Below are 13,858 nucleotides of genomic sequence, written 5' to 3' on the forward strand. Positions count from 1 at the left end.
GTGCTGAGGCTCCACGCAGTGTACCCTGGGCCAAAACATCTCCCCAGCCCCTTTGGACATCAATTAGGTCAGTCTAGGTGGTTCCCCACTTCTCACGCACTGCTGACATCTCAGAGTGGGTGAGATCCCGGGTGTTCCGCATAGAAAAAGCAAATGGGATGACGTAGAATTTTCCAGTTGTCCTTGAGGTTTCTCTCCAAATGTGCTCTCCCCACAAAGGGCCAGGTCCCTCTCTGTGTTGGCTTGTTGGATACATGAGTGGTGTGGGTGTGAAGGGGTCACCACCGTCAGCCGGGTGCCCGTGTCAACAGGCGTAGGGACCCAGAGTCAGTGCAGGCTACCACGGTGGAACACCAACAGGATACTTGAACACACACACTCCCTTCTGGTCACGGGGCCTGGGAGGGAGTCTGAGACTGAAGTATCGGCAGGCGGGTTCAAGCTGAGGCCTCCGTCCCCGCAGCCTCGTTTCCAATGGATCATCCATGCCTGAGACAGCAGTGCTCCGGCTTCCTTCTTGCAGCTCCCCCCACATGTTCAGCTGGAGATCACCTGCAGATGCACGAACATGTGGGCGCGTGGGCATCTCAGGGTTGGATGTCATGCCCTGTCCCACACCCACGGCTTCACCTGGCTTATCTTGAGTCCACCCCGTTTCAATGATCTGGCCTTGCCTCCGTCCCTCCAACAGTTGCATGTGTTCCGCAGTGAGGATGACCGTCGGCACAGGGGACTCCAGGGTGGCTCAGTTGGTTGAGCATCCAACTCAGGTCACAGGATTGGGCACTGCATCGGTCTCGGAGCTCAGCGGGGAGTCTCGTTAGGACTCTCTCTTCCTCTTCCTGGGCCCCTCCGTGCACTCACACTCTCTCTAAAAATGGATAAGTAAATACATTTTGGCACATCAATTTAGACATCCAGTTGCACGATTGTGCACACTTTTGGCAATACTTCGCAGTAACATTCCTCCTTATCTTTGCTAATCTGACACACACGCGGCCCTTCCTGTTTTTAGTTAGTTTTCTGGCAGTTCTGATGCTGAGAGGAAACAGAGTCCCCGGTGATGGGAAGGCCACCTGTTCCAGCTCAGGGGCGCAGGGTGGGTGGTCGGGTATGGCGGGCCGGCAATCACCACTCCTGACCTCCCAGGTCTGCTTTACTCTCCCCCTGTCAGAGCAGTGAGCTGGCCCAGGTGGGAGGAACAAAGAGGGAGGACCTGCAGGTGACTCGCCTGTGCCACCGTGCTTGGCTGCCAGCAGGGGCCGGGAGCCGGCAGGGAGCGGCCATGGTGTCCTGCTCTGTGGACGGTGGGCAAGAGCATGAAACGGGTGCATTTGCAGTGGGCGTCCTTTCTCAGACCCATCAGGGAGTAAGAGCGGGGCCAGAGCGAGAGCTGCCCCGATGCAGCCTGGCTCTGCACAGAGCACAGAGGAGCAGGGCACCACGGCCCACAGCGTTCAGAGCGTGGTGGTGGAGTGTGGGGGGCTGGGGGGACGGGGTGCTCAGAGCGCCGTGGACGGGGCGGACTGCCCTCGCTGCCTGCTGGAAATGGAAGAGGCCACCGGGAGCCGTAACTTCTGAACCTGGTGTTCCCAAAGCGGAGGTCAGACTCGTGGAGAAAGCAGCTACTGGTTGTTCCCAGAGCCTCGTCAGGCAGAAGCTGTTAAGAGGACACTCTGGACTTTCCTCTCGTAGTTCTGCTCTTCCATCATCTTATTTGTTTTTTTTTTTATTTTTAAAATTTTTTTTTCTTTTTAAATTTATTTATTCATGATAGTCACACGGAGAGAGAGAGAGAGGCAGAGACACAGGCAGAGGGAGAAGCAGGCTCCAAGCACCGGGAGCCTGATGTGGGATTCGATCCCGGGTCTCCAGGATCGCTCCCTGGGCCAAAGGCAGGCGCCAAACCGCTGCGCCACCCAGGGATCCACCATCTTCTTATTTGTTATTTGTACTACAAAGATTGCCAAGCCCGTACTATGCTTTAGCAGTGGAGGTTAGAGCCTCCCCTGGAGACATCTGCCCGTGTGACGGTCCCTCCCACTGACAGTGGAAGAACATAAGTGCAGAAGGCCCATTGTATTCATCTCTATTTCCCACGGTCATTCAGTGGCGCCCGACACACAGTAGGACCGCAAGAGCCACCTGCACTGGAACCTCCGTCAGGCACACACTTAGCTGACTCCCCATATCCTATGACTTGCTTCGTCTGGACGGACACCACACCTGTTCACACAGAACGGAGTACAGACCCTCTGTGGGGATGCTGGGCAGGAACACGGGAACTCCTCCCCCCGGCTCTGTCCCCCACCACTGCCCACTGCTGTTACTGCCCCCTGCAGCGGGCCTCTTCACAAGAGGGTGGCTCCATCGCCTGTATGTCAGCCTGTGGACTGTCCCCTGGGTCTGTCCTTCGCTGGCCCCGGGGCCTGCCTTAAGCATCAGGACCTAGTGTCGGCACATGTGCTCAGCCACGCATACTCAGCCAGGACAGTAGAAGGGACTACACGGCTGTGCCTGCACCTGCTGACCTAGAGTCTCATGTGTCGGGTGCAAGTCCATGGCACTGAATCAAGGGAGGGAGAATAAGACATCCTGGATCTCTGGTTTCCGGTGTGGGGCGCATCCACACACCCGCCTACAGGGCACGCTGTGAGCCTTGCAGCCGAGCCTGTGTGGTGTGGGAGGAGGTGGGGTGAATCAGTCAGAACAAGAGTCCCCAGAGGGAGTAGCTTCCGAATTGAGCCTTGTTGGGGGAACAGAGGAACTGACCAGAGCAGAGGGGCGGGAGAGCAGTTGACAAAACCATTCTAATGTCACAGTAGCAGTAAGAGCCATCGTGTCCTGCACGTTCACCTTGAGCTGCGTGTGCACCTGCTTATTGAATCTATACAATAGCGCCACGTGGTTCTGATATTACCAAGAAGTTCGGGGTGGGGTGGGGGGTGAACAAACTGTTCAAACACACTGGCAAGTGTCAGGCAGCCCCAGAGTTTGAGATGTCAACCAAAGTGGCAAGGTTGGATTGGTGCGAGGGCCACAACAGGAGCTGAGATGGGGCAGATCTGATTTGACACAATTATTGGGAAGGTTGTGACAAGTAGATTCAATAACCATTCTTCCAGAAAGGGCATCTGTCTAGTAAACGAGCTGCCTGTCCAGTAGCACACCAGCACCCCGTGGGCAGGGGGGATGTTCCAGCTAAGTGAGAGCAGACCTGCCACGGCTCCTGGTGACAGCAGGAGGGACACCGAGAGACTGACCCTTAGGACAGTCATTCACGTGGAAAAGTTACATTCTTTTGTTGACAAAAGATGCTGTCTTCATCTTTTAACTGGAGCTTTTAGTCTGTCTAGATTTAATGTGTTGATATATCTGCATTTCATCTAACACTCCCATCTACCTATGCTGCTGTGTGATTTCTGTTTATCCTAATGATTCCAGTTGTTTTTTCTCTCCTTTCTTGCCATTAAAAGTGAATATTTTTATTATTTCACATCCCATTTTATTAACTCCATAGGTATAAACACTTTTGTTGTTCTTTCAGGTTATCATAGAAATTAAAATATGCATCTGTGACTTATTAAACTCTAGTAAAAATTAGTATTCCTAAAAAAAAGATAGGCAACCCAGTTTTTTAAATGAGCAAAGCTTTGAACAGGTATTTCCTAAAGATCTCACTTGGCCAATAACCATGACAGCAGACCCTCGGTCATTAGTAACAAGGGAAATACAAGTGTAAACCACAATGAGTGCACTAAACACTCACCAGAATGGCCAAAACCATTATCATTTCCATCTGTAGAAGTCCTTTTGATTTGTCTTCCAGTTCATTAAGTCCTTCTTCAGTTAGGTCTAGACTATCAAGCTCTGGATTCTCGGTTCGAGAACCCTCACTGGCTCCATGTCATAGTTCCCACCATACGAAATGTTCCATCTTGTCCTTTATTTCCTGGGGCATTTGGAAATGCGCCACCATCTTCCACAGCTCTGTTTCCATCCTGTGGGGACGAAGCCACCACCCTCGGCCCCCAGGAATGTAATGAAAAGCCAGCAGCCAGAACCAAAACAATTAATCAGGTAATGGAGACCCTACACTCCCCCTTAGCTTCTGTTAAGAAACACTCTGGGACGGGCAGCCCGGGTGGCTCAGCGGTTTAGCGCCGCCTTCAGCCCAGGGTGTGATCCAGGAGACCCAGGATCGAGTCCCACATCGGGCTCCCTGCGTGGAGCCTGCTTCTCCCTCTGCCTGTGTCTGCTTCTCTCTATCTCTCTCTGTGTCTCTCACGAATAAATAAATAAAATCCTTAAAAAAAATTAAACACTCTGGGAAAAGCTGGTGCAGAATCATATGATGTGTCACTGGTGCTGAGTGTTTTCGCATCAGTCCTCACAGCCCTCTGAAATCAGCGTTGTCACCAAACCCATCCCACTGACAAGGAGTGAGGCGTACAGAGAAGTATCGTCACACTGGCTTCCTGAGTCTGCAAGAGCCGGTTAGAGTCATCGTTGTATGTCTTCATCTTTGTCCATCTCTGCGTCCCTAGAACAGCGTGTACTGTGTTGTAGGTGATCTGTCAGGGCTTGTGAAGGCACCAACAAGGAACAAATGAAACTGGAAACCAGGTCTCCTCATGGCACACTGACTTCTCACTCCCAGTGACTCACCCCAAGAAACAGCTGACTCATCCTTCTGGGAGGTTTCATGGATGGGAGGGACATCACCAGTGCCTTCACAGAGGCATAGGTTCCTGTGGACACAGTGAGAGCTCAGGGTCTGATCAGCAGGTCCGGGGTGGCCTGAGACTCTGTGGTTCTCATGAGCTCAAGGCTGATGCAATGCTCTGAAGGGCATGGGCTAGATCGTGGGTGACGAGGACGTCTGGAATTGGGGAAGATGCACGTGGGAAGTGTGCACGCAGAGGAGGCGCTGGAGCAGGCAGGAAAGAGCCCGCCCTGCAGGGCCTGGGTGCAAGTCCTTGGGTCGTGGCCCACTGAGTATGGCCCTGAGACCAGGGGTTTATGGAGATAAAATTCACCTCGTGTGCAGTCCACCTCTTGTAAGGTACAATTCAACAGCTGTTAGTGTGTTCACAGAGCTGTGCAACCATCACCACCACGGTCAATTTTTGAGCATTTTCATCACCCCGAGGGGAAACCCGTACCCATTAGGGGTCATCCCCGTTTCCTCTCCTACAGCCCCTGCAGCCATGACTGCCTCCGTCTACACTTCTATAGTGAAGGGACCCCACACTCTTGGCCTTTCGCCAACAGCTTATTTCCCCCGACGTGATGTTTCCAAGGCCTGTCTGTGTCCGGGCTTCATTCCCTTTCATGGCAGGGTGACGCTCCAGGGCACAGACCTGCCACGTTTACTTTCTCCACTGGCCTGGTGGGTATTCCAGGCACACACTTTTGTGTGTGCCTTTGTATTTGGCCAGCGGGAGTGAGGCTGCCACAAACATTCGTGCACACGTCATGTGGACATGTTTTCATTCGTCTTGGCTGCACATACATCTCGGAGCAGAACTGCTGGGTCACGTGACCCTCTGGCCTTCAGAGGAGTGCCAGACTCATGGCCTGCGTCCCCCACACCCCCGCCAGCACCGCCGGAAAGTTCTGACCTCCCTGTCTGTCCCGATGCAACTGTTTGTCCTTCCATTAGAGTCACGGTGGCGCGTGTGCCTTGATGTGGTTTTGATCTGCGTTGCCCTGGTCGCTAACAATGGCAGCACATTTTTCTCGCGTGTTCTTGCCCATCTGAGTGTCTTCTTTATCTTTTTATTAAGGACTTACAGGATGTCTTTATATATTCTGGAGTCAAGTCCCTTGGCAGGTAGATATACGTATTTTCTCTCATTCTGTGCCTTTTCACTTTCTTGGTGGTATCCAAAACCGTATATTTTGGATAAGTACAATATACCTATTTTTAAATTCTTTTCTTGCTTTGCTTCTCATGTCACGTCTCAGAGGCCAGTGCCTAATCCAAGATCACAGAGGTTTGTGCCTTCCCTGCCTTCCAGGACTTGTGGGTTTAGCCCTCATGATCAGGCCCCTGAGACTTCTCCAGGTGACTTTTGTGTGTGCTGTCTTGTGGGGGTCCAGCTGTCAGCACCCCATGTGAAGGGACGGCCTTTCCCCGGTGAGCCATCGTGGCACCCCTGTTGCAGGTCAGTGGGCCTGTGAGGGTTCAGAGGGTCGGTGTTAACTTGTAAACTCAGGACAAAGATGAATGCTTGCCTCGCATTGCTGTCACGAGGGCTCCCACGCACGGCCTGGCACTGGGTGTGGGTGTGGGCGATGGGAGGCCGTGTAGAGGCAGGGAGCCAGGGCTGTGCCTCACCCCCTGCCCCCTCTGCTCCCCCCCGCCCCCCCGCAGAGAATGTGATGCTGCAGGGGTGCGGCCCAGAGCTGAGGCTGGGGTGCGGGGAGGGGCGCTTCACTCCCGCAGCTGACGCGTTGCCATGCCAACACGACCTGGCCCACACACGCCAACCTGGCCAGCAGGGATGGAAAGAATTACTCCATCTTTTCGTGGAGAGGGACGATGATCTCAGGTGAGGGGTAGGGATTTGGAGCAAAATGTCCTTAGTAACAAAGACTTAGGGAAAACACGGCCCCAACAGTGTTTCCAGGGTGGCCACTTCACCTCCCATTTTCTCTGGGCCCCCCTTTGCCCGCAGAGCAGCTGCAAGATGCATTTCTTCCCTGCACAGGGCTGGCCCATTTTCCAGCCTTCTCAGATCCACAGGCTGGGAGCTGAAGTGAAGACCTCCACCCCATGGGCTTTCCCTGCAGTTTCTGGAAGCCTTGGGGTTTCACGCTCTTTCCACCAGTGTGTTCGGTGCTCGCTGCTGGCTTCGACAGAGTGCCTCCAGACTTGGGTGGGAGAGCTCCAGTCCCCTGAGCGCCGCCTCTCGGCTCTGAGTGGGTGCCGTGTCATTGCACACGGGGACCTGGTGCATCTGGTCCCAGGGAGGACCTGGACTCAGCTGCTTTTCACGCTCCATGAATCTTGTTTGCGCCACATCTGACTTCCTGTGCAAAACCCCACACAAAATATTAGGCGATGTCCTGGTAAGAGCTATTCTTCCACGGCGGTGGCAGCTTATGGGGCAACTGGGTCCTGTCGCCACCCCATCCCCCGCTGCTCCTACCAAGAGCAGATTCTGTGCCCTCGGGAGGGGGGCAGTACCCATCTCTCGGGGGCTCCCCCTCTGGTAGCCGCCCCCTGAGGCCTCAAAGCCCCCTCTCAGCCATACCATGCAAGATCTTCTTGGGGACCTAGCATGCCACAGTGGGCGGGCACTGCTGGGAGAGGCTGATTCGGTCCAACGTGGGACCAGTGAGGAGGTGCCCAGGTCCTCCTTCTGGGCAGCTCTCCTCATCCGGAGCCCCCACAGTGCTGGCGCTGGTGCACAAGTGTTGCTCACAACTTTTGAAACGCCACCCCCTACAGTCCCTTCCTCAGTGCCTTCGGGTTCCTCATCATCAGAATGTGACTGCACATCCCCCCAAGGGCAGGGACTGACCAGCCTCATCCCTGCAAAGCACTGGCAGCCTTGGGGGCTCCTGGGGCCTTGCTGAATGCTGCTCGTGTGAGGTCCAGGCCCTGGGACCTCACTTTCCTGATTGTTCCGGTCCCTTCCTCTGCAGCAGGCACTGTTCTAGCATCTTCCTCCCCACCTTAGAGAAGCATCTGGCTCCTTTTTCTTCCAGGATAATACACAGGACTTTCTGTTGCCCCCTCCACCAACATTGCTCCATCCCTGGGAGCTGGCCCAGTCACCTGTCCCCTTGGTCTGTCCCCCACTCCTCTGCAGGTACTGTGTCTCCCTCCTGCCCTGCCCTGCCCTGTAGGGAGGCGGGCTCCAGAATAAACAACCTGGTCCTTGGTTCTCAGATGGCCTCAGACAGCGAGGGCTGGAGCTGAGAGGGAGCATGACACGTGGAGGTTTCCCAGGGTGGTGCTGGGCTGGGTGCTTACGCTCTCTAGCCTCAGGTTCCTCAAGGACACAAGCATGGCTACATGCCTGCACGTGCCTGGCAGTGCCTGGGTGGCTGGAATGGCCTCAGGCTGGCCACTCTCATCATCCTAGCACATGGAAGGAGCATGGGCTGTCCACCCCTGACCTCGGAGCTCCGAGAGGACAGGCGTGCTGATCCATCTTGTGTCCTCCACTTAGGCGGTGGGGAGCCAGGCAGCTCTCACATGGGGAGGGAACCATGACAGGGGCTGCAGGAGGCCTGGGGGAGAGTGGCTTCTTCCCACTGATTCTTGTGCCCAGTTCAACTTCTGGAAGTGGAAACAACAGTTGAGCCTGTTTACTGACTTTTCATTTTCCCTCAAAACAGAGCTGCGTGTCATCAAAACCTCTAAATATTTATCTTAACATTCTTCCTATAATTTAAAATTATTTGCCATGTTCCAGGGGATGTTCCACATTTCCTCTTGTGCAAGAGCTTTCTTGTCTTCACAGACATACAGCCAGTGGGCTCCACACCTTGTGATGGACTATGGGGGCCTGGCTGTTGTCCCTGAAGCCAGGATGTCCCCTGTCCACAACATGAGCTCCCTCCATGGTGAGCCTCATAGATAAGCAGCCCCCGTGGTCTCTCAGCTGGCACCTGTTTTTTTAAATGTCCAGATAATCACTACAAACAATTTTGTTAAGTTTTGCTACTACATGCAATAATAGACCTGGAATAATTTATGATAATAGATTTTAAATAGTACTGTGTTATAGGTCCAGCAATAAAGGAAATTAAAATGCCAGACAATAACTAGGTAGTATATATTTTAAAAATTATTTTTAGCACCCCGTTTTACTCTCAGCAGTGCCTTGCTTTGCTTGATGAATTACGTTGTCACCCTGATGATATCATACAACCTCTCATCTGTGGCATGACTATCTCATTCTTTTGGTTTCCTTTGCTCCTTAAGGGTACAAAGGTTATCTTCCTTGTTTTTCTATTTATTATTTACTTAATCCAGCTATCCAATAGATATTCAGTGCCTACTCTATGCCAAATATTGTAACTTTATTAACCCAGCATATAGCAAGGGTTATGTAGGGCTCTTTAAAGTTGGATATATGGGTGGATGGATGTATGGATTGGGGGAGTGGATGGAGGCTTAGGTAGATGGATGGATGATGGGTGGATGGATGATAGGTGGATGGGTAGGTGGATGGATGCATGGATGATGGATGGATGATGGATAGACGGATAAATCAGTGGATGGATGAATGGATGGATGATGGATGGATATAGTTGGTAGATGGATGGATGATGGGTAGATGGATGATGTTTGGGTAGGTGGATGGATGAATGGATAATGGATGGATAATGGATAGGTAGGTGGATGGTTGGATGGATAAATGAGTAAATGGGTTAATGGATGAGTGGGAAGATGGATGGATGGGGGTGGATTAAACTTAGCCATTGATGAGCATCACTGATAATTTAGAGGTGAGTTTCCTTTCTGACCCTGAAGCACATTCTCCTGGTTCATTACAACACGATCTCCCTATTGGCCAGATCATTTTACACTGTCATGGATCTGTGAGTTCTTGATCATCAGGGTAAGTGGGTGAGAAACCAGGACTGAATTGGTATAAACCTTCCAAACCCTTGCTTGGAAAAAGCTGGATGTAGGTTTTTAGATGGTGGTTTGCAGAATCTTTTTTGATTCGACAGTACATTCACCCATCAGAGGCCAGGACTGGCCAGGGACCCTTTCAGTTGACAGGATTGTGTTCTACAGGATTGTGTTCAACTGTGGTTTCTAGGTGGCTGGCAGATAGGATCTACTGTACCTAGGGTCCTGAGGGAGGGTGGAACCAATGCGGACCAGGAGCTTGTGTCACAGAGCAATGACAGACGATTGCCAACCTCTGAAATCCTGCTGGTGGTGAAGAACTCCCTCAAGAGGCTGTCCATCGCCTCTCCATAGAGAATACACCTCTATGTGCTCTGGGCTCTTCCAGCCCTTGGCTCACATTGCCCCCAGGTGACCATGGCTTGTCGTGTTTATCCTGGTCCCTACAAGCCTCCTACCTGGTGTTCCCTGATGCTCACTGAAGGTAATGGAATGAGGGTGCTGCTGCCAGGGTCTACTTCCCTCTCCTGTTTACCACTTCCAGGAGCTCAATGTTAGAAGCTTCAGAAAGGTGGGGCTTCGAGCTGTCTAACTGAGTCAAATCTCAGCCAGATTTCTAGCGTTTGGAGGGGAAATGGCTGCTAAGAACCAGGCGTGCTTCCTCGTGCCAGGGCTTGTCCCTGTGCTCTATGAACATGAGCTCTGGGCCTCACACGGCTCTGGAAGGTACATGTCACCCCTCGCCATTTTTGGTTGGGGGGAACCAAGACATAGGGAGGTGAGGAAGGTGACCTGCATCCTACGGCTGGTTCATGGCGCAGTTGGTCCACAACAGACAGGGCCCACCACCTGCACATCTTCTCTTGCCCAGCATTTTATTGTGAAAAAGTCCGAACACACAGGATAGTCAAGATCATTTTACGGTGAACACCTACATGCTCACATCTGATTCCGCCATGAACGTGAACTCCATTCATGCTGTCAGATGTTTATCCACCTCTCACCCCCTTGGCCACCCTCGAATCTTTTTTTTATACATATTTCAAAAAGCATTTGCAGACACTAGTATGTCACCCCAGATACCTGAGCTCACATCTCATCAACTTATGTTTTCAAGTAAAATTTCCATGCCATGAAATGCACACGGCTCATGTGTACCATTTGCTGAGTTTCAATAAAAGCAAACACCCATGAACCTGCCCCTATCAAGACATGGAGCTTACCCTCATCCCAGACGGTCCTCCTGCTTCCTAGTCAATCCTGGCCCCTCACCCCTTGAGGCAACCACGGCCCTGATATTTTCATCATAGATTAGTTTCATCTGTTCCAAACCTCACATGAGTTGGAGTCAGCATTTTTAACCACTAGTCCACACTGCCACCGAGGCGAGGGGTTATTCAAGGGCCAGCATTGGGGGGCTAACTGATGTTTGCTTTCTCCATGTATCAGTCAGTGTTCTCCAGCGAAATGGAACCAATATGGTGTCTACCATCTGTCTGCTTCTCTCTATCTGCCACTCGTGTGTCTGTCTGTCCGTCATCTATCCATGTATCTATCTACCATCTCTCTCTTGCTATCTACCTGCTTAACACCTCTTTCTTTTTATCATCTATCAATACCTGTCTATCTGTCTGCACAGAGAGATTTATTTTTATTTTAAGGATTGTGGGGCTGGCAAGTCTGAAATCTGTAGGGCAGGTCAATAAGCTGGAAACTCTGGCAAGAGGTCTGTTAGAGTCATGGGGCAGAATTGTTATAATCTGGGAAAACTCAGTTTTTGTTCATGGGAACATCCACTGGTTGGGTGAGGCCCACCTACCTTCGGAGAATGACCCCCCGTTACTCAGAGCTGGCTGTCTGCGCGCTCACATCTACCCAATATCCGCACGGGAACATCAGCTACCGGACAGCTGGGCACCATCGCCTCTCCATACTGACACACACAATTAACCCTTGTGCTGGCAGTGGGATGGTGGAGTCCAGCGGAGGCAGGCCGGAGACCCCAGCCCGGAGGAGGTGCTGGCACCCTGGCTGCGGCCTCGGCCACCATCAGAGGGATCCCCAGTGAACCAGGCTGCCAACAGGGCAGTGGTTGCGCAACAAAGGGGTTCTCTGCACTGCTCTCCAGGATGATGCGCTCCTCCCAGTAGATGAGCTGATTATGTTTTAACGAGAATAATATTTGTTTCAAGGAAGGATGAATCCAGCCCTGTTTTCGTGTCAGCCAGATGTGTTCGGCGGTCTGTCCCCTCCCAGGGCCAGGAGTCTGGCAAAACAGCGATGCAGCCGGGCCCCGCAGGTCCCTCTGCCCACCCCGCCCCTCCCGTCAACCCCCATCACTGTCAAGCCCGTGGGTGTTTCCAGGGAAACGTGGGCCATGTGCAGCTGGTTCATTTACACTTTGCTCATCAAAATACAGTTTTGTAAGAGCTAATTGGTGCCCGAGTAGCCTTTCAAATCCGTTTTATAAGCCTCTTACCATCCCTGTTGTTTAAGCCAAGTGTTACCAGAACCTCAACTTCAAAAGACTGACATTTGGTCCGAAACGCAGAAACTCTGGCTTTTGAGCGGGCACCAAACTTGGCCAAATGTTTTCTGCTGATTGAGGCTGAGCAGAGCCGGCGGTGGGGAAGACTAGACTCTGGGTGTGGTTATTAACTGTTTTCTCCCCTTAATGTTTTTCAGGCTGATGACGCGTTCGGAGCAGGAGTCTGGGACCCACCGCAGGGACAGGTAAGAAGGACACTGTCACTGGCTCCGTGTGGGGCTGCGTTGCCGTATGCTACACGCGTCTTTTGTCCACAGACTATTTCTTTTTGCCAAAGAAGGATGGGGAGTAGAGACGTCATTCTGTCTGTGTCTTTTCTCTAGAGCTTTGTCTCTGATGCATTCCCTTAGTCACTTTTAGTGAGCACCTGCTGGGTGACAAGCTCTGAGAAAGGGCCGGGCATCAGTGGCGACAGAGGCACTTGTGTGCGTCCTTCTGGAGAGACCAACCAGGGTGGGGGGGCATGTGGATGGGAATGGCAGGGCACGTGGATGGGGTGGGAGCCCCTGGCCGGCTAGAGAACCTCTGTGAAGTCAGAAGCCTAAGAGGGAAGTGTAGGGGGTGCACAGTGAGCTGTCAGGCAGGAGGAGGGACAGGAGGGCAGGAAGGGTGTGTACGGTGTTGGCTCATCTGCTGCAGGAGTCAGACTTCGTCCAGGTTTGTTGCTGTTTCAGTCGGGTCGAGTGAGCTGTGATCTACTCCAGTAGAATTCACCTTCCACATGCGTACGATGGTGTGGCTGTCACAGTGGACAAGCAAAAAAAACCCTCCTAATCCCCTACCCCGACAGTCCCTTCCCATTCGCCAGGCCCCAGCTAGACCCCCCGCTGCACCCTCACAGACGCCCATGGGACCCTGAAGACCCTGCCAGGGCCAAGCTAGACTTCGGTGCACCCTCACAGAACTGCAAGACCTCAAAAACCCCACCAGACCCCAGCTAGACCCCCGCTGCACCCTCACAGACACTGTGGGCCCCTGAAGACCCCACCAGACCCCAGCTAGACCCCCACTGCACCCTCACAGACCCCACGGGACCCCGAAGACCCCGCCAGGCCCCAGCTAGACCCCCGCTTCACCCTCACAGACCCCATGGGACCCCAAAGACCCCACGAAGCCCCGCTGGGCCCTGTCACCCCTCACTGCCCCATGCAGCCCCCAGGACCCCCTGCAGCCTCCACTGATTTCTGCCACTGGAGCTCAGGGTTGCCTTTTCCAGGACATCGCTGAGGTGCAGGGACACCCATTGGTGCTCTTTGTGTCCATGTGCTTCCTGGCACCACCACAGGTCCGACAGTGCTGTGGGTACAGATGGTTCCCCCCTTTATTGCTAGCGGTGTCCCCTCATGCAGATGTGCCCCACCGGCATGTCCATCCACCTGCTGAGGGCCATGCAGCCAAGTCCAGCTCTGAATGGTGGATCATGGAGCTGCCGGGAGCCTTTGTGCCAGACAGATATCTCCCCTCCTCCCTGTGTTGGGGGACTTGGGGGCCGCACTCAGAGCACAGTCAACTTTGTCCATAGTGGCTACCGCGTGAGGCTTTCCTGCCTAGGACCCCCGGAGTTCTGCAGGCTCCATATCTGTGCTTCTTGGCCACCCTGGAGGGGGTGCTGAGGTTCCTGCAGGGGTTTGATTGACGTCTCTCTCACGACTAGTATGTTGAGCCTCTTTCCATGGGCTCCGCTGTTGGTTTCAGAAGGTATTTACTGC

The sequence above is a fragment of the Canis aureus genome, chromosome 3 (assembly GCF_053574225.1).
Source record: "Canis aureus isolate CA01 chromosome 3, VMU_Caureus_v.1.0, whole genome shotgun sequence".
Lineage (NCBI taxonomy): Eukaryota > Metazoa > Chordata > Mammalia > Carnivora > Canidae > Canis > Canis aureus.